The following is a 22,018-nucleotide window of genomic DNA, read 5'->3' on the forward strand; positions in this document are numbered from 1 at the left end:
GAAAAATATCTTCCTCCAAATTTACATGGCGTGAAATACAATTTTTACATGATTGAAGTGACAAACACTTGTAGGTGACATGCATTGAACTGTATCCCAGGAAGACACATAGGATCATAGATACGGATTACAAAGACACCCCTAACTGTTTAAGAAAGAGTAATCTGGCTTACTTTTGTACAGAATCTCAAAAGGTGATTTTTTTTCTAGAATAGGAATTGGCAATCTATTGATGAGGTACGTAGCTGTAGCTACTGCGTCATCCCAAATGTGGCTTTAAAGCATGAATGAGTAATGCCAAAGATGTTTCTACTATGCCAATGGTTTCTTTCTGCTGTCCCATTTTGTTCAGGAATATGAGGACATGATATGAGATGAACAATTCCTTGTGAGTTTAAGATTGGGTGGAGAGATTGATATTATCCTCCCCAACCTGACTGAAGAAATTTTATTTTAGCAGAAAATTGATTTTCTTCTCTTTTATGAAACTCAACAAATTTTGATTGTACTTCACTTTTTTTTTTAATAGATATAGCCATGCATAGTTACTATAGTCGTCAATGAAGACCACATGATAAGAAAAATCAAAGTTTGAAAGAATAGGGGAAGGTCCCCATAGATCAGAGTGGATAATTTTGAGTGGTTTGTTAGAACGATAATGAGTAAGTAAAAAAGGTAACCTATGTGATTTTGATATTTTGCATGAATCACATATGAATTGTTTTAAAAGATCTGAAAAAGGAAGTCCAATTTTTTAATAACTAGTTGTAAAACTTAAAGTTGAGGATGCCCAAGCCTCAAGTGTCATGCATTTGATGATGTCTTCTCTCCAATTAATCTAACTGGTTTTGTAATCTGTGACTCTAGACAGTAAAGTCCTTTAATTGTTACTCTAAGTAAGATTTGGCTTGTTTTATTGTCCTTCATAAGACAATAAGATGGGTCAAATTCTACAAAAACATTATTGTCCATAGTCAATTTATGTACTGATAATAAATTATTTTAATTTCTGGTACATGGAGTATATTTTTAAGAAACAAAATCTTATCATAAGTGGAAATTTTAGAAGAAACTATAGGTAGAACGTCAAATCTGTACCATTACCAGCTTGTAGTTGCTCCTTTCCTTAAAAGCGTGTAGAGTTTGAGATCCTGTTTAGATCATCTGTTACATGATGCGTTGCTCCGCTATCTGGAAACCATGATCCATTATCTGAGCTGTAAATGTTGTATGCTTGCGGTGTAGAGTGATAGTTTTTTTGTATTTACCTGAATTTTGATGATCTCCTGTGAATTCCCGACACTCCCTTGCTCGGTGACCAAATTGAGAGCAGATCTAACACCTTGGTAAAAACCTATTAGGCCTTCCTCTTTCCTCTTCCGCAATTCTGATTGTATCCTTTTGACTGATAGTTATCTCTTCTTGGAATTTGGCTCAAGGATGAGTTGGAACCTGACTATGGTTAGCCGAAGAATAGAAAACACTAGTACTTGCCTTTGGTTGATATGTACGATAAACGTCTTGTGCTTTAAGTTTTATTATAATTTCTTCAAACTTCATGTGATGAAGATTAGCATTTACACACAAAACAAACTGTCTGTATTTCTCTGTATCTTCTTAATTTTTTCTCCGACAGCTTCTAATGATTCAACAAATAATATAAAGTCTTTCACATACTCATCAATATTCATGATACCTTTGGTCATGGTGTGAATATGACAATGTGGATCCATGACTCTTGCTTTATTTATATTAGAGAAGGTGTTTTCCAGCAGATTCCAAGCTTCTTTGCTGGTATTAGCTCTGCTGATGGATGGTATCACCGACTCTGACAAGGTTGGAAGAAGAAAACCCAGAACCTTCTGGTTGTTCTTCCACCACTGCCTGTATTGTGGATTCCCTACGGATCGTCAACAGAAACAAGAGGTCAGTCATCTGAAAGAAAATTTAATGACTCATACCCGTTAAGCATTCGAAGGATTGAACTCTTCCATATTTGATAATTTCCCTCGTTGAGCCTGACTAGTACTATGGCTCCTGGCGGAATATTCACCAAGACTTGTCCAGCTGTGTCAACACTCCTCGTCAAGGTTGAAGAAGTTGAAGCTGTAACTACAACATATGTATTTTCTGGCTTGTTGATCAATTTCTGTGATACCATGTTGAAATTCATTGAGCCTGGTGCATGAGCATGATGACAAAAGATAAAGAAGAGAAGAGACTAGGGTAGAAGACAAAGAGAGAGAGAGCGAGAGAGAAAGAGAGAGAGATAGATGGCTCAAGAACAAAGAGGGGAGAGTAGTTAGTATTGTTGTTATTTTGCCAAACGAAATGATACACGTCAGTTTCTATTTTTAATACTTAGGTAATAATCATATAGACGTTAAAGTTTTTCATATGATCTGTGTCATTATAGCATTTTATCATGGCTCTATCAGATCATATCCTAGCGGTCTGCGTCCTTTCTAGATTGAATCATAACCGTCTATCTGTATCCTAACTATGTCGAATCCAAACAGTTTATCTTTTCCTATATTAAATCCTAGTCGTTAATTCTCTTAGCTAGTATAAAGTATGTGATGTAACACGAGGATCGGATCAGGCGGCTCATGTTACAGCACAGTGGACGACATCGTAAAATAATGCAACAATGGTGTAGTAGGCATGCAAGTATAGTAAAATCAATGAGAAAGCACATTAGTAGCCGACTGATGTGGGGCATAACTTAGATGATGACACAGAGTAATGTAGCACCCTGACCAAGCTCCCAATGACCCATATGATCAGTATGAGGGCTGACGAAGAGGGAGACCAGCACCGGCTGATGGCACTTATGCCGTCAACGTAAATGAACCGACCTAACACCGTCAAAACAATACCCTATTTCACGAAAATAAACAGTTATAGGTAATTTTCTCAAGCCGAGGAGCAGGCGATACAACACTAGAAGAAATAATGATCCACCAAATCAAGGGGAAGTGAGAAGGTGACCTATGGATCGAAGATTCCCGGTCCATGGTGCAGAAGTCGCATGTTGAGGAAGGGGCGAATGAAGGGTTTCTGGTGTCGCTAAGCTTCAAGTTGGGGATGGTGATCTGTCGATCTACTCCCCCAGTTGACGATGGGGTGCAATAGAGCACCGGCTGATGGCACTTATGCCGTCAACATAAATGAACCGACCTAACACCGTCACAACAATACCCTATTTCACGAAAATAAACATTTATAGGTAATTTTCTCAAGCACGGGAGCAGGCGATACAACACTAGAAGAGATAATGATCCACCAAATCAAGGGGAAGTGAGAAGGTGACCTATGGATCGAAGATTCCCGGTCCATGGTGCAGAAGTCGCATGTTGAGGAAGGGGCGAATGAAGGGTTTCTGGTGTCGCTAAGCTTCAATTTGGGGATGGTGATCTGTCGATCTACTCCCCCAGTTGACGATGGGGTGCAATAGAGCACCGGCTGATGGCACTTATGCCAGCAACGTAAATGAACCGACCTAACACCGTCACAACAATACCCTATTTCACGAAAATAAACATTTATAGGTAATTTTCTCAAGCACGGGAGCAGGCGATACAACACTAGAAGAGATAATGATCCACCAAATCAAGGGGAAGTGAGAAGGTGACCTATGGATCAAAGATTCCCGGTCCATGGTGCAGAAGTCGCATGTTGAGGAAGGGGCGAATGGAGGGTTTCTGGTGTCGCTGAGCTTCAAGTTGGGGATGGTGATCTGTCGATCTACTCCCCCAGTTGACGATGGGGTGCAATAGAGCACCGGCTGATGGCACTTATGCCGTCAACATAAATGAACCGACCTAACACCGTCACAACAATACCCTATTTCACGAAAATAAACATTTATAGGTAATTTTCTCAAGCAGGGGAGCAGGCGATACAACACTAGAAGAGATAATGATCCACCAAAACAAGAGGAAGTGAGAAGGTGACCTATGGATCGAAGATTCCCGGTCCATGGTGCAGAAGTTGCATGTTGAGGAAGGGCCGAATGGAGGGTTTCTGGTGTCGCTGAGCTTCAAGTTGGGGATGGTGATCTGTCGATCTACTCCCCCAGTTGACGATGGGGTGCAATAGAGCACCGGCTGATGTCACTTATGCCGTCAACATAAATGAACCGACCTAACACCGTCACAACAATACCCTATTTCACGAAAATAAACATTTATAGGTAATTTTCTCAAGCAGGGGAGCAGGCGATACAACACTAGAAGAGATAATGATCCACCAAAACAAGAGGAAGTGAGAAGGTGACCTATGGATCGAAGATTCCCGGTCCATGGTGCAGAAGTTGCATGTTGAGGAAGGGCCGAATGGAGGGTTTCTGGTGTCGCTGAGCTTCAAGTTGGGGATGGTGATCTGTCGATCTACTCCCCCAGTTGACGATGGGGTGCAATAGAGCACCGGCTGATGTCACTTATGCCGTCAACATAAATGAACCGACCTAACACCGTCACAACAATACCCTATTTCACGAAAATAAACATTTATAGGTAATTTTCTCAAGCAGGGGAGCAGGCGATACAACACTAGAAGAGATAATGATCCACCAAAACAAGAGGAAGTGAGAAGGTGACCTATGGATCGAAGATTCCCGGTCCATGGTGCAGAAGTTGCATGTTGAGGAAGGGCCGAATGGAGGGTTTCTGGTGTCGCTGAGCTTCAAGTTGGGGATAGATATCTGTTGATCTCCTGCCCCAGTTGACGATGGGGTGCAATAGAGCAACGCGGAATCCCAGGTCAAGGGCGTGCCACCATCGGGTTTCTGGTGCCCCCCCCCCACCTCTAAAGGGTATTTCAAGAGGGAAGAAGCCATGCATGGCCCCCCCTCCCCCCCCCCCGCCCCCCCCAAAAGGGTAAACAAAGGACATAAAAACACAAGACTCTCATGGGGGAGACCCATGCATACATAGAAGGGGGCCTCCCTATAATCCACGGGTGACGAAATAAAAACTGGCAATGTGAAGAGGACCTCCATTCAAACCGTAAAACAGCACGAATATGAAATAAAACAACATGACGCGGATGTGATTTTAAGCCTGGTAGTGTAAGGTCAGGTTCTTCACGTCGGCTTGAGCTCCGCAATGTTGCTGATCACGAGTTTGGGTGTACTTGACGAGGTAGTCCTCCATCAGTATGTGTCCTTTTTTTTTACGAGTTTGAGTCCTATTGGCCGTTGCTTCGCTGACGTAGCACATCATCGGAGAGTAGAACTCTTTCACACTAGCTTCGTCAATTGTGCATATGTGTAATTAGAAAATGTCTTCTCACATAAAACGTGCATCGTAATTCCCATTCAAGCCCTATTTAATGAGTTCTGGTTTCTAGAGCAGAGAGTACCTGAGAGCTTGGATGACAGTTAATCTCATTATTATCTTAGATTGTATATGTTTATTTGCATTAAAACTATGGGGAATGTGTGTTATTGACCTTATATGATCATTTTTTTTTAATAGTTTTTTTCTTTTGTCTGAATGTATACGTAGCGTGTTGAATTTTCTCTTACAAAATATAGGTATTAATTTCCTAAGTTAGCATATGCTTTTTTTTAGTTTATTGGAAGACTGTTTTAATTATTCCAATTTATTATGAATTTGGCATGTGTTAGGAGTTGATTTGATTTTTTTTTATTAGCCAATCATCGTGAAAATATCTCCTTATGGAATCATGAGTCATGACTCATAGCAAACTAATCACAGACGGGACTTTCTTTATAAGCACATGGTGATGGATAAATTTTGTGCATTAGATAAGTAATAGATACAATGGGATAATATACTACAGAAGTAAAGAATATGTGATTCAATTTGCAATAAACGTTCGCTAAAGCTCAGCAAATGCCAACATGTGGTGACGACCCCTCTCTGAAAATATGAAGAGAAAGTTGATGTGGCATACACAAGTCGCTCTGCACATTACACATCAAATGCAGGAATATCAACATGTTATGTTGATTCTATTTTTGAAGGCATATGTTTAGGTATTAAAAATGATTCAAGAAGGATGTGGACATTAAGGGGAGTCACAGTAGGTGATTACGGAGGAAAGAAACCCCCTAAAATGATCGGCAATTGTGCTGCTAAGAGGAAAGAAATTAAGTAAATGGCTTCAAATTTGACCCAAACTGTAAGCTTGATATTTCACAATCCAGGACCTCGATTGTACAGAACGGAAGAGGGAAACTTTTTATTTCTATCCTTTAACAACCCCAGCTCTTCGATCTATAATGGATTATGCTGTGTCGTGGGAACATTTGTCACAACTTTCGTCAATTCATAGACTAGGTAAATGAAGCTGGATTCAATATCCATCAAGTTTTATGGTATCATTTTTTCCTGAAATATGTAGACGGCCCATATGTACAGAAGCTTACCCTGAACAAATGAATGATGTTGATGATGCCAGAATATAATCATAGAGAGAAAAATTATGGCATCTACATTATTATCCTCTTCTCAATATTTATTTACTTAGATTGACCCATTTTCATCATACAAAATCTCTTCTATGTCCTAATCTACATTCTGGTCCATTTGATAACAATATCTCACTTTCATTTACCATCTTAAGGCAGCGAGTTATCTGATTGTTATCATCTTCTAATCCCATCATTACTTCAGACTCTACTCTTCGTTGCTCTAATAATTTAAACATTCATGTTATCTATAATGAGTGGCCAGGAGCTTCAATTATGGCTTATTTACAATTTTACTAATAACTAATTAGTAAATGTTAAGAGATGTAATTAGTAAATATGTTGATGAATTTTCCAAAAGATGGAATCATAAGTGTTTGAAGCCTCCTTGATTATCTTACTAAGTCACGCTGGCACTATAGCTAGAATGCACATTTAGGCGATCCCATCACATGTGGTTTTGCAAAATTAATAACGTTACGGTTTTTTAGCAATTTAACAGTTTATAACACACATTAAATTTGCATTTTAGTATGTATATTTTTTATAAATGAATTTGGTTTTATCACATTCATCAACATAAAATCAGTTTTAACTGCCCTTTAAGGAAATATTTTATACTTTAAGGTTTTTTTGCATAAGAGCCATATGAAAGGTAAGTGGCCTGACTGAAAATAAGTGTTTGACCAAATATACTGCACATCTGCCAAATCAAAACTTGGTAATGGTCTAGCACTTTTATAGCATGAACTAAACATTATTGAGACCTAATTCATGTTGATGAAGGTGCATTAATAAGTTCAAAAGTACGTATTCATATGTCCCTATTTAAGGGTATTTTGAACTTAATCAATGAAATTGGTTCATCCCTTAGTGTTTAAGGGGTCGAACCCTTGGGAGGCGATGGTAAAATTCACTTTTTATCGGCGTAGGTTTTACGACTCTAATTTGGACTGATATGACGTCATTTTTAGTCAAGTGAAAACAACGCTTGTAAGTTGATTTTTTTTAATTCAAATAACTTTAATTAACAGAAATTTAATTTCTTAAAACAATTATCAATGAGAATTAGAATTATGATTAGTTAGGAATTCTTGATAGGAATTGCTAAATAATTCCCTAATTTGATTGCCTATGTGTCCATTTGATCTTATATTCTTAGAATTTTTAACACTACTCTTCACTAAATTGTGCTAATCACCAAAGTCTAGATGATAAGTCGACCAGTAACATTGCTCATTTATTTTACCCAAAAACTTAATTCAGTTTGAAATATGTTTTTGGGTTACTTAGCGAATTCGAAATAGTTAAGGGAAGCTATTAAATCCTAGTTGATCTATTAAAAATTATTATTATATATATATATGTATATACATGTTTCTTTTGTAAATCCTACTCACTGTTCTCATGCATTGAAAACCATAAGACGACTTCTATTGCTTTTTTTTGCATTATCGACCCAGTTTATCTCGAAATTGTAACAATACCTTAGATTAGCAAATCGTGATCACAATGTGCTAGTTAAGGAATATTGGGAACTAATGTGATTGATTAAAGATTTAATTTGATCCAAAATGATTTAACCTAAACTAGTGAGCGTTAATCCATTAAAAAACAACGGAAATGCAAGAATTAGAAGAAATAAAACCAAAATTAAAGGCGAATCTTCGAATGTAAATGAATTATGAAATTGCTGAAATTGAACACCAAATCAAGTGTAAAATGAGTACAGATTGAGCCTAAGAATACAAGGAATGATTTGTGATTCAGCTTGACAAGATTCTGCGCACGACCAACCAAATTTTCCTCAAATTGAAGCTTGAATTTTGGGGAAGGATGCGGCGGCGGATTGACAAATCGGGCGCACTGCTCAAATTGGGCTCCAAATGCATTCCCAGCTGTTCTTGAGTCTTCTAGAAAGCTAGAACAACTCTCCTTGAGCTTAAAAATCAAGAGCACCCTTAATTTTTCCATTTCCCCCATTTATCGCCGCAGAATCTGAAGAACAAGATCTTCCGATTCTGTTATTTTTTTGCTTTTATTTGCCTCGTACGCAGACTGCAGAAACTGTTGTGATTGGTCAACGTGATGCCACGTACACGTTGGCTTTCATACGCACGGTAATGTGTATGTACACTTTGCACCGATGAGGCTTGCGTGGACTGTTAGGATCTGCAATCCTATTGGTCCACGCAAGCTTCGCACGACTTAACTCGATGTGTTGCATGCAGCCATCTAGTCACATCTCATTGGTGGATACTTACCTATGTGTGGTGCGTTGTGACTGCACGAACCCTTGTGACTGGTCCACGTGGTGCAACGTACATGTTGGCTTTCATACGCACGATGCTGTGTATGTGTGTGTCGCACGCCGAAGAAGCCTCTTGCCAACCTGATTGGCCAGCGCTCTCCACGTAAGCTTTGCGCAACTCAACACTACATTAGCGCCTAAACTGGCCCAATAAGGGCCATTTTATTTTACAAAAATATTTTATCTAAAAGTAATTGAAATAAATTTTAGAAACCCTTTATTAATGTGTAAAAAAATGCTTTATGAATTTCTAAAATAAGTTCTATTGTTAATTTATTTTTTTTTATAGAAATAGATCAATTAAAACATTTAATTTCTCATAAAATTCTATGTTAAGACGTTTGAAATGTATTAATTAACCTAATTATTTATCAAAAATATTGTTTCTATTATAAATTAAGAAAAGTATTGTTTTAACATAAAGTCATGATAATATGCACTAGAATTTGATGTTTTAAGCATTAAAAGCATTCAAATATGATAAAATTTGCATTTTATTAGCTCTTATTTGCATGTTATCATGCATCTATTTTAGCATCAAGATAGGCTGAGGTTTTTATTTATTTAAATGTTTCTTGGACCTTTGGAAACAAATTATATTCATAAATAACATCTACATATGTTATAGCTGGTATATAAAATATTTATAACATAGTGAAAGAAATGATTATACCCAAAGGAAGGATCATTCTGTGAGATTTTATACGGCCCAATTTTGGCATTGTGCAGAGAGGATAACTTGAAAGTTCATACATCATCATAAGCTGAACATTGATGTAGGGCGAGATACCTCAAATGTGAAACATGACAATTTGAATGATCCCAAATTTAGGTGCAGAATCATGCAGAAATCTTTTATTCCTTGCCTACGCTCAAATTCAGTTTCCACTGTACGTAGAAATATTGCTTCCACTCTGATACTTAATGTATCACTTTTAACAAATGTTATGATTTTTTAATACTTTATCTCAGTGGCATGGACATTAAAAATGCTTAAAGAGATGATCAGTCACTATGCACAAAAGACTTATCCTCTAGTGAGGAGAAGAATTCTAATGATGAAGTGGGAATCTAAAATTGAGTGAGTTTGAAGCTCTTATGGTCCACAATTCATACATCCTTGTGTGATAATGTTTTATATTTATTTTTATCGTTTCAAATTGAGATAACTATCATAAAGAGTCATGGTCCCTCAATAAGCTCGTTTCTCCTTTTCCAAAAAAAGAAGTGAGACATAAGTGTGAACCAATGTCAGTACTTGCCTCTCAATTTTACTCGAGCGAAAGGAAAGTATATGGGCGAGTAAGAAGCTGGTGACCTGCTAAGGGGCATAAATTATTTCAAGATTTTAAAATATGACACTTGTATAGGAAGGTGATAGTAAACCAAAGAAGTTCAATATTTTAGGTTTCTTCAATCTTAACCTAAACACTGGTTATCAACTTAATTATTAAACCACACCTATGAAGAATATAAATATCCATTTCAGCTATTGACAAACTCAAATATCACATTTTAGTTTGAGATTTAAAGTTCCACGTAGTTAAAAGTTCAATAATCATAAGCATTGAATGTTGATCATAACTTTTGTTATGTTAACACCATATTCATCCCATCAGACCTTGGAAAACAATATATTTGGGAATTAAATGGAGGATATGAAATTAAAATGCCAGCGAAGTTAGGAGAAAAAAACAAGAAATTAAATTATCAAATCAGAAACTGATGGAGAATAACATTATGATTCTCTTAAAGAAAGACATCTCACTGAGGTGAGTAAGAATCAAGAATATTGTACTTAGCTTCATATATTTTGGTTAGTTTGAAACATCGTATTCATTTAGAAATTGTTTGCTAAAAGGATCGTATGTTTCTCTTTTTTTCACGGGAAAAAGTACATATGGTAGGAATGATTTTCCAAGAACCTCATATTCTTCTTAGTATGTACAAAATAATGAAAAATTAGATTGGCAGATCTGAATCAGTACAACTGGTGTATGGGTACGGGTCAAAATCATATAGATGAAAGCATGGAAATAAAATAGGATCCAACAATTAAAAAATGATATAATTAATTAGATAAATATACATACAAAAAAATATATTAATGAAACAAAATTGAATCTAGAAAAAGAGGATTCTAAACTTGAGAACAAATCAGTACGAAATTTACCTCATAGAAATGACTTGAGAAGTAAAACTTAAATTTTAAGGAGAATGATTAGCTTGTATTTTTTAAAACAGACTACAAGGTGTTGACAAATAATAATAGAAATGGAAATTTTAAACCATTAACTTTGAACTAATAATTGAATTTTGGTCAAAAGGTTAAAAGTACAAAATAAATCAAATAAGTTATATTTAAAGAATCTAAAGTAAAAGATATTTATCATATATATGATAATTTTAAGCACTATATGCAAGTAATATAAAATTTTCAAATAAATTCTTGAAGGATGATTTGTATGTTAATGCGGGGTAAAAAGACTCAACAATAAAGAGTGTGTCCTATTTTTATGATTAAGAATATATTGAATGATTATGCATAGATGATTCCAGAAATATTTATATCATATGGATTTGGAGATTTCTAGAAATAATGTTTAAGACTATTGGGAGACAATGATAGTACTTTGAACCATTTGACACCTAGGCTAACCAGGAAATTAATCCACATATGTATAATATAGAATTTTGGTTAAATAAGTCATTTAAAGGCTCTGGTTTATGCAATATTATTTGTAAAGTCTTCCTTATTGCGTAGGGTAAGTAAGGGTTGAAATCACAAGGAGCAGATAATAAGAGAGTAAATTGGATTTCAAATGTATTTTAAAAAACTTATTTTAGGATATTAATTATTTTCTAGATTTTTAAGTATTTTCTAAATAGGAAAATCAATGAAATATATGAAAATATTGAAAACTAGTTTAGTAAATTAAATACATGTTTATTGTGTTTTAAAAATTTTCTAATAATAAAAATGTGATTTTTTAAAGGGAATTTTTGGAGAACATTTAGGGCAAGAAATAAGATTTAACGTTGAAGAAAATGTTGTAACGTTTGCTACAAGAAGAATACTTCAGTGTTGTTTGACGTGTCGCAAAGCATGATGTCAATGCTACCATCTGGAATGTTTTACTGGACAAAATGGTTAGAAACGTTAAACAAAAGTTTCATGAGATCACAATAACCTCGTTGTCCCTTCCCCCAAGGGCCAAGTGGTGCTCTTTCTCCCAAAATCTTGATTACCCTTGAACTCTTTCCCTCCCAAACTCTTGTAGAAAAATAATGGATCAAAGAAATCTCATGCACTAGGCCTCCAACACCAAGTTGGGAACATAAATTTAAGAAGAGATACAAAGAGAAGAGAGAAGATAATAAATAGAATTGCACTAACTCTCCCAGCCATGGATTTATTCCCAAGGATTTGGAGGGCTAGAATTTCTTGATTTCTAGCCTAGACTCAGGTTCCCACCTTTCAAGATTTCAAAACAGGCTTTTCAAAGTCAAATTGCAGGTTACCTGGTATTTAAGCAGGTTTGAATGGGCTCCTAGAGTGGGCTTCTTGTGTATTGGGCCTCTTCTGATTATCTATTACATGGCTTAGTCATGTTTTTTCAAATAAAACTACAAGAATATCAGAGAAAATTAAAAACAAAAATCATAAATTTCTCATTTTTTCCACAAATGGGGAATAGTGCAAGTGCAGATCTAAAAATATGCGGTAAAATAAAAGTATTAAAGCATAATTTTATTTAACAAATTTGATGTTATCATATATATAACCAACATGGTTAAATCTTTCCATCATAGAATTCCCAAATCAAGTTCAAAGCTTCTTATTTACCTCAATCTTCCGGTTTGAAACTTCCAGCTTGTTGCTCACGTTTCTTGCTTATATTTTATTCAAATGAGCTGAGGATTTCACCAGGATGAGTGTTACCGAGTCTGATGGGGGACCATCCTGCTTCGAAGACACCGTCAAACCATTTTGTTGAGCGACGGTTCATGCGCGAGACCCAGCCTTTTAGTTCCCGACCTCGTTAACAGGCCACCAAGGTTTGACGTTATCTTTACTATGCTTTCTTTGTTAAGTAGGCCTTGTATGTCGGCGGCGTATATATCTGTTATTTGTTTATTCCAACATGTTTGGACCGCTCTATGGGCCTACATGTTTGCGCATGTGTGAGCCCATGTGTGGGTGTGTTAGTGGGTTTCTCTCTCCTATTAAAGGGCCATAATTACTATTAATTGGGCCTTCTCCCCTTTATTTCCAAGAGGGACACCCATATTTTCCCCTATAAAAGGCGAGGCCCAACCATAGGAAGAGAAGAGAAACAACGGTTAAAAATTTTGAATTTTCAAGGACTTTTCCTTATTTTTTGGTGTTTTTTGCATTTTCATAATATTTATGAGAATTCCATTGTCAAGTTAGAAGAAAAAAAAACTATAGAGCTTGCCGGAAACTACCCTCGCTGTCTTCGTCGGAAACCGTCACTGCCATTGCCTTTGCCAAAGCTCTAGTTGCCGTCTCCCGTGGCCTTCTCAACTGCAACCATCGCCCCCGCGTCATCGCAGTGACCAAAGGCGCAGCCACCGCGGCCTTTCGACCAGCAACTGCGACCGCATTTGCAATAGGGGCTGCAACGCTAGTGCCATCGCAGTCGGTGCTGCAATTGCGGCTACAAGCTGCATCCAGCGGCCAATGTGACCAATGCAGCTACCTCAGCAGCCCGTGGCCACCACAGCTGCCTGCGGCCGCCGCAACATCCACGGCCGTCGAAGCCGTTTGCAGTTGCCACAACAACCAGCATCCACTATAGACGCCCACGCCCACCGCTGTAGCATGCGCCCAAAGCAACCTACGGATGCGGAGACATCGCAAGCGCACTCAGACGTCGTCACCGTCATAGGCGCTGCAACAGCCCACGGTCGTCACACCGACGACCACTAGAGCAGCTCACGGTTGTCGCAGCTCGGTGTGGCCGTCGCAGAAGCGCTAGCGATCGTTGCAGCCTGCCGCACCTGCACCAACCCTAGTGACCCTTGTAGTGGCCCTTCGTAACGTTGGCCGACAACCGGACCACAACTTGCTTGACCATCTGGATCTACACTAGCTGCGGCTGCTGCAACCAAACTCATCACCATGGCGCCTGTCACCTCCATGCCCCCCGTTGTTGCCATTGCTGCCGTTGTACCTGTTTCCCCTGTCCTCTATGTTTTCTACAACCGTGCCTCACCATTGCATTGAGCTGCCACACCCTGTCTCTGCTGTGCTGAGACACCTCCACAACTTGCTATTGATGTGCCATTCTCACGCCCATTGCTGTGTCCATTCTTATGCCCGCCGGTCGCGCCGGCATGCGTACCGACCCTGTACAATCTACCTACATCGTCATCATGCCTACGTTCATTTTGACATCCACTATTGATGAAACAAACATCATCTCCCCTACTGCTATAGGTACGCTCATAACTCCTTCAAATGTTTCTCCACCACCAGGGTTAGGTTAGTGATAGATGTGAATAGGTCAGTGGGAATAGGTTACTATTGGTACGATCTTAGTTGGCGCTTCGAAAGGTGCTCGCACGAGTGGCTATAGTTGTACTCGCACTGTCCGCCATAAACCTGTCGTCTGGGTCATTGGGAGCCTAGTGGCATTCACAGGTCACACTTACCGTAGCTTAGTGGTCGTTGGTGTTTGTTGACATCGCACTTATACTTCTCATTGATTTCATTGTTGCATCATCATCCCTTTGCATTATGTTCACATTAGACGTTTCCACTGCATGACATGATTGCCTTGTCCTCCCTGTGTGTAACAAGAGTCGTTCAATCCTAGCTTTCGTCGTGTGACATCAGAGTCCAAAAATGCAAACTACCCAAATTTTGATGGAATAATAATATTTATAGAGTCAATCTATCATGGTTTTCTCGGGTTATATTGATTATGTAGAAGATAGGATGCATGGTGTATTTCCATATATGAAATTCCATGGTCAAAATGGTGTGGCATTGCAGAACAAAAGTTGTCACAACTCACACATAAGTGTTCCACAACTTTTTTCCTTTCTAAAAAAGGTTTGGGGCATTAGATCTTGTTCATGCATCTACTAAAGCAAAAGGCCATTCATCTCCAGTTATGTAGATATACAACTCTCATTTAGTTTTTTTTTGTTGTCGTCCATGCTCCCCAACCTATGATATGCACACTCATTCATCAAATTACATTACATGTACTGCAAAAAAAAAACTCAGCCAACTAATCCTGTATTGTAAACTTTAAGTTTCTTAGATGGTAAACAATAGAGAATGTGATTTGTACTTTTTGGGTTAAAAATTCAATAATCTTTCTGGAAGATAACCATTTTCACATGATGACAAAAGCGCTAACTGTGGTCCACCAATGGGCTACAAAGGTGATGCATACATTCTCATACTCTTACACTAGTTTGGTTACTGCCTAATTAGTGAAGGTGTAGGGACATCAGCAATCATGGTGGGCCTTAGGCAAAAATCTTCTTTTTCTGTTACTTTAGCAAAAAACGTCCAGAAAGAACATCCTGGAAAAATATGGATTAATCCTAAAAAAATAAGATTCCTTTTGCAATTCAATGAAATGCCCCCAAACTAAGCAAATATATTTTATAATGAATTTAAAATCAAAATAAACACTTAAAAATATGATAAAAATATTTTTAAAATTTATAAAATGATGTCAAACAAATCTAAAATATGGAACTCTAATAATAGGCAGCCATCTTATCTTTTAACCCCATATTTATATGACATGAAAGTAAATTCCATACTAAATTTTATGTAATTATACCCCATTTTTTAATTGGTGTTACTCTGTGACCAGTATACCATGAATTTTGGTTATAGACCAAATGACATTTCCATGAAGTTATAGAAATATATGCATGTTATGAATAAAACATTCCCGTCCATGTTTAGATTTGAACCCTACAATTAATTTAAAAAATACGGATCCTGATTTGAGAACTATATCTTTGAAAAATACAGATCGCTGGAACCCATTATTTCCATGAGGATATAAGACAATGATCCAGGAGTACCTATCTTTGCTCTATGAGTAGTGGACTCATGACTCCAAAATGATAGTAATAAATATGTGCATTTCTAGCTAATTTATCTACTTCTTTATCTTTATCTCCATATATTATCAAGCTTTATTTTAAGTTGTCAAAAATCATGAATAAAATCACATTTTTCTAATTTTGAGTTAATTATTGTCATTTGTGGGACTAACCCCACTTAACTTAATGAGTTAAATGGAATGAATCTCACTCTCTTCTTAGTTTATGTGGAAGATGCAGGAATTAGGTGAAACTTTCATGATTAAAGCGGATAATTAAATATAAGCTAGTTTGCCCAAAGGAGCAAGCTCAACCACGACCTTGGGCCAAGAAAGGAAGCCTAAATCAGGACAGCTGGCTTTAGTATAAAGGCCCACTAAAGAAGCTCCATTAAGCCCACTATGAGAGACATCTTGGGCCAAAGAAAGGAGGGCAAGGGGAATGTCCAGTCATGACTACGTATGAGCATTTAAGGTACTTAGATGCTGATTGGAGGACACCCTTGTACGTGGATCCAAGCCAGAGAAGAAGATCCAGCCATTTAATCCATAAATCATCCAAGGGTGGAGACTTAAAGATACCGCCTTTAATGCTAATTAAAGAAAGAATTCTTGAATGTCCCTGGGTTATATTCAAAGGTCTCAATGCTGATTGGATGATGGGGGACCATCCAGCAGACGCCAAGACGGGACGAACCCAGCCAAGCTGAGCTGCTCGCGCCGATGCTCGCCACCCGGGGTTTAAGTACTCCGCGTAAGCATCTTATCTTTGTCTTTTATTTATTTTGTTTTTGTTCTTGGATTTTACGGACTGGGCCGGTGTTTTGGGCCTCGTCCGCATTATGTTTTCATTTGATTGTAACCGTTAAAGAGAGGCTGAACCACGTCTCGCGACGGTTCGTCCTCTCCACTATCTCGCTTGGCACCTATCCTCATTATATAAGGGGATAGCATGCCCAAGTGAAGGTTGAGGCATTTGTTGAAGAAAATTCCAAATTCTTCTCCACCTTATTGTAGCTACAGTGTAGAGAGGAGTGGCTATCCTCGCCCACGTCGAGACCACTCCGTGGTTAGAGCCCGCACTGTCACGTCGAGATCACTCCGTGGCGACGTGTCTCAACGCGCGTCGAGATCACTCCGGGACGTATAAAGATTCAAGAACCCGACATTTCTTGAAGCCTGAGATCCCTTTATCGAGATTACTCCAAAGGTGTTTGAAGACTCAAGAAGTGTCGACGTCGTCAACCGCCGAAGTCTGCCATTCGCTGTCAAGAATTCTCCAGAGGATCAAGAACCCGTCCACCCCTCTGAGATTTCCTGAGGTGCTTAGTTTTCAAGAAACCACGTTCTTGGAAACAGTCACTGATCGCCCTCGCCATCCGCCCTGCTCAGACCGCACGACGATCCGCCGCCCGAGTGCTCGGCCCCGCTCTCCCCGTGCGCGCCCACCGATCTGCTTCCACCCTCCACCCTGTGCCGGCAGCGCCCAGGCACACCGCAGATAACATGCATTTATAGTGCCTTATATTATTATATTTATGTGTCTTTATGCATTAAATTACTCATATTTGCATGTTATCAAGCTTAAAATGATTAAATCTATTTTTAGAACAAATTTATGAAATTTCTGTATTTTTTAGGATTTTGCTAACAATATACTCTAAAAGAATATAACTTTTAAAACAGAATATGATTTTTATGGAATTGTTTGATTTTTATGAGTCAAAATATATATTTATACATATTTTTTGGGCTTTTATTTTATTTAATATGAAATTTTAAGTATTTTGGTTTTTTTATGGCATAGGGTGACGTGGCGCGCCGATGCGCCGCCACGTTAGCGTCGAGAAATAGATTTTTCTTTGTTTTTTGTCCTTTTTTCATGTACATGTGGCATGGAATGCGAAAAGCCACGGAATACGAAAAACCATGGAATACAAAAAGCCACAGAATACGAAAAGCCATGGAATATGAAAAGCCACGGAATACGAAAAGCTATGGAATACGAAAAGCCATAGAATACCAAGTGCTTTGACTTCTTAACTTCCAACAACCATAACTTTTGATCTTCCCCTCCTCTTTCTATCCATACCCTCTTATCTATAAATAGAGGCCTGGATCATTGTAAAAATCATCTTGAACTTGCTTCCCACTTTTGTGGGCTGATTGAAAGAGAGTGAGTTTTGAGATCCATCAAGAGTGTTCTTGGTGTCTTGGGTGTGTGGGAAGAGACAAAAGAGAAGAGGGGGAGCTTACCGGCACTCGTAAATCGCCGTGATCCTAGCGGAACGTAAGGATCTAAGGTAAGTGTCTTCGCCTTACGTTGTTTCTCTCCCAACATCATCGTTATCATAGTTATAATTTTTTTTATCAACGTTTCATTTATCACTTCACTTACGTCCCACTCTCTCATCTCTCCATCCTTGCCATCGTACAATTCCATATCCAACCACTATCCACGTTCATACCATAGTTCATTATCGTGTCCGTCACAGTCACTTACTCTTTTATTTAAGTTAAATTAACATATAAATTAAGTACTTCTTAATCGATATCCCTCGCTCATATCCTTGAATTGTGTTTTTGTCGATCGCTCATTGATCATCACTAGTTTAAGAAAGTAATTCCTTAATCATCGTTCCCTATGGAGACGATCCGTACTCATCACTAACTAAGTATTTTCAAGTACGTTCAAATATATTTTATTGAATAATCTCAATCACCAACGATGAATTTTAACCCTAAAATTGAGACATCAACCGCCCGCTTGCCCCGTGCATGGCCCGACGCCCATCCGCGCCTTGCCTGCGCGGACCCTGCGTGCGCTCCGACGTCCGGTCTTCGTGCGTGCCAACGCCCCGTTCGCCTGGCCCGCGCGCACCCTTCAGACCGGCGCCTGCGCGCGTGTCCAGCGCCCGTCTCACTCAGCCAGCGCAGCCTCGGCGCCCGCCCACAGTCCAGCCCTCACGTGCACCTCCGGCGCCCGCCAACGCCCAGCCCCGCGGCCTTCCCCTTCGTCCACGCATGCGCCCTACCGTCTAGCGCCCTCGTGGCCGCGCGCGTGCCCAATCGACTGGCGCCCGCACAGTCCTCCATGCACTCACCGTCCAGTGCCCACACGCGCCCCTAGCGCCCGCCGTGCCCCATGTGTGAATCGTCGTCCGTGCACTTCCTGCCTGCGACCCGTCTTCGTCTCCTGGAAACTCTAAACAACGTATCGCGCCGTGGCCTTTCATCAATCAGGTACCTCTCCGTCTCCCCTCCGTTAATTCCAGCAATATTACATATTGCGGTGCCGTCTTTCCCTATCGCTTCCTCTGTCGGGTTACAGGATCTCGTCTATAGGATAGCCACCTTTTTTGAGAGGTAGGACTTTTCTTGCGGTAGAGGATTAATCGCCAATTTTTAGGCGTTGGACACCTTTGGGCCATTAAACGCCCCTTACACCTTAGACGTCGTAGTTGGTCCTTAGGGTCATTGGAGTCTAATCAGATCAATATCTCCTCTTGGTGGACGACGTTGATCATCATCTCTCTCTCGGAATCGTCTTATTTGTTCATTGTGGGAATTTCTCAACGCGCATTCATCTCTCATTAATTACGAACTCACTCGTCATCGCCCTGTGACGTAATACGAGCCGTCCGATCTCAGCAAACCCACCGTATTACATCATTGGAGGACCATAAAGGATGCAGATCATGACCTGAGAAAAAAAGACCGGACCATTTAATGTATAAAAAACCCAATGGCTCTCGTTTTGCTCTCTCTCCCCATATAAACCCCTTCACCCTATTTTAATATTTATCTTGTGATTCAATCCAAATTAATGTTTCGTGGCCTAAGTGCTATTGAATCATAGATCCATTCACTTTGGTGAGTGCCAAGCTGAGCAGGAAGAATCCAGGGCTGAAGAAGCTAGTGGAAAGGAGAAGAATAAGTCCCTTGGGCCTTGGATGGTGTAACAAAGAGGTTACCTTCTTATTTATTCTTTTCACTGTTACCTTTTTGTCTTTGTCTTCTGGTTAGTCTTGGAACAGCTAGCCAACATTCACACGGTCCCAACGCATCTGACCACGCTAAAAAATCCCATACCATATTATTTTTATACATTTTAACTATATTTTAAAATTCATTATTTTATATTTTTATTTAATTAGTTATTTATTTTTGCAGGTATTAAACCCACTTCTAAAATTCATAAAAAATTTATAAGTGAAGTGAAAATTCATAAGAACAAACCCTTGCTCCTTGTGGATGGACTTACTCTCCCTATGCTAGTAAGGTTATTATAAATTGTGTTGTTTTAATTTGGATAAACCAATGACACTAATTAGTGAGGTTAAATCATAACAAATTACCTCTAAAATATGAGTTATCAACAGACACTATTGCTGAGGAGCACATTGACTGTGTTTAGTGAATTTTTATTTTAATCTCTTTTGCTGAAGTTGAGGGCATCTAACCCTCAGTAAACGATACTTCTAAGTTATTCTTTTGAGATAGATGGTCTTAACAAGGTCTAATGTTGGGACTAGTGCTGAGGAAGATCTAGACACTCAAGATCATGCCCTTCCAGCAACTCTTACAGCTCAAGATAAAGTAGAAGTTCATATGGCAAAAGATGGTCAGCCACAATAAGGGAGGAGAAGGACGATGCTGCACAGATCTACTCCTTTAGGAAGTCTAAGGCAAACTGGCATCAACATCAATGTAGGTGAGGGGGTTAGCTTTTGGTATGACAATGCCCTACTTAACTCTCTCCCTGAATTTACTGGTCATTCTTCTCAAAACCCCTTAGAATTTCTTGATGATTTTCACATTTGATGTTCTTCTCAAAATATTCATGGTTTAACTACTGATGCATTAAAAATGAAATATTTTCCACTTACTTTGAAAGATAAGGCTTTTCCATAGTACAGAAATTTAGGCATAACATTTAATTCGTGGGAAGAAATGAAGGATAAATTTATTCCCTTTCCAAAACTAATTGTTATAGAAAAGAAATTCAGAAATTTATCCTCATGATCATGAATCATTTAGTGAAGCATGGAAAGGTTCAATGAATTAGTCTGAAAATGCCCTCACCATAGAATAGAAAAATGTCAGCTAGCTAAAAAATTTTATGAATCACTTCTTGATATTTGTAAAGCAAAGTGAATCAAATAGCTGGTGGCTCATTCTATATGGCTTATGAGGATGAAATTTTTGATCTTTTGGAAAGGGTGGCTGAAATTGACGTGCAGGAAGCAGGAGCAAGTCAAAATGGAAGAAATGCCAACCGAAAACGAGGGGGAGTGCTGCAAGTAACTTCAAAGGAAGTTGATCTTCATGAAGGGATAAGAGAAACCAACTAGAAGCTTGAAGAGTTAACGTTCACTTTAATTAATGTTTTTCTCTCTAACTCACTCCTTGTGAAAGCAAATATTTGTTCTCTATGTTTTACCAGAGATCATGACAATGGAGCATGCCAACTTGGAGAGGAGGAGGTGCATGTGTTGAACTACAACCAGCAGCTTTTGGGTGGACCAAAGAGGCCCATCTACAACAATATTTTTTTTGTCTAAAAAAGAAGCTAAACCTATGCTCATCAGATTGATTTTATTATTACAAGAATTTGACATAGAAATTAAAGATAAAAAGGGTTGTGAAAATTATGTTGCTGATCATCTTTCTAGGGTCAATGTAAATGATTCCTCATTTATCCATGAGGCATTTCCGGATGAGCAAATTCTGGCAATCCAAACATAAAATGTTCCATGGCCTGCAAACATTGTCAATTTTTTGGTGACAGGAAGAGTCCCTTCAGGGTGGAGTTACAATGAGATAAAGAAGTTCCTCAGGGACATGTGAGATTACTTTTCAGATGAACCAGAGCTACTCCATCAAGGAGCTGATCAAGTTCTTAGAAGATGTGTACCTTAAGAACAGAACTACATCTTTAAAATTTGCCATTCCAACCTAGGAGGAGGTCACTATCGGCTGAGGTAACAGCCCATAAGGTAATGGAAAGTGGGTTTTATTGGCCAACATTATTTACAGATGCACATGATTTTTATTTGAAATGTTTAGCATGTCAAACCTCCATAAATATTAATAGAAAAAATCACCTGCCTCTAAAACCCATTTCAGAAGTAGAAATCTTTGATTTATGGGGCATTGATTTCCTTC

General features: G+C 38.7%; 1 non-coding gene across 1 annotated transcript; it reads right to left on the reverse strand.

Moving 5' to 3' along the window:
* Positions 1–20,836: 20,836 nt before the first annotated feature.
* Positions 20,837–20,943, reverse strand: LOC144713375 (small nucleolar RNA R71). Its single transcript, XR_013584037.1, has one exon. It is a non-coding gene; the product is annotated as a small nucleolar RNA R71 (small nucleolar RNA).
* Positions 20,944–22,018: the final 1,075 nt, after the last annotated feature.

Source organism: Wolffia australiana, chromosome 15 (assembly GCF_029677425.1).
Source record: "Wolffia australiana isolate 7733 chromosome 15, ASM2967742v1".
NCBI lineage: Eukaryota > Viridiplantae > Streptophyta > Magnoliopsida > Alismatales > Araceae > Wolffia > Wolffia australiana.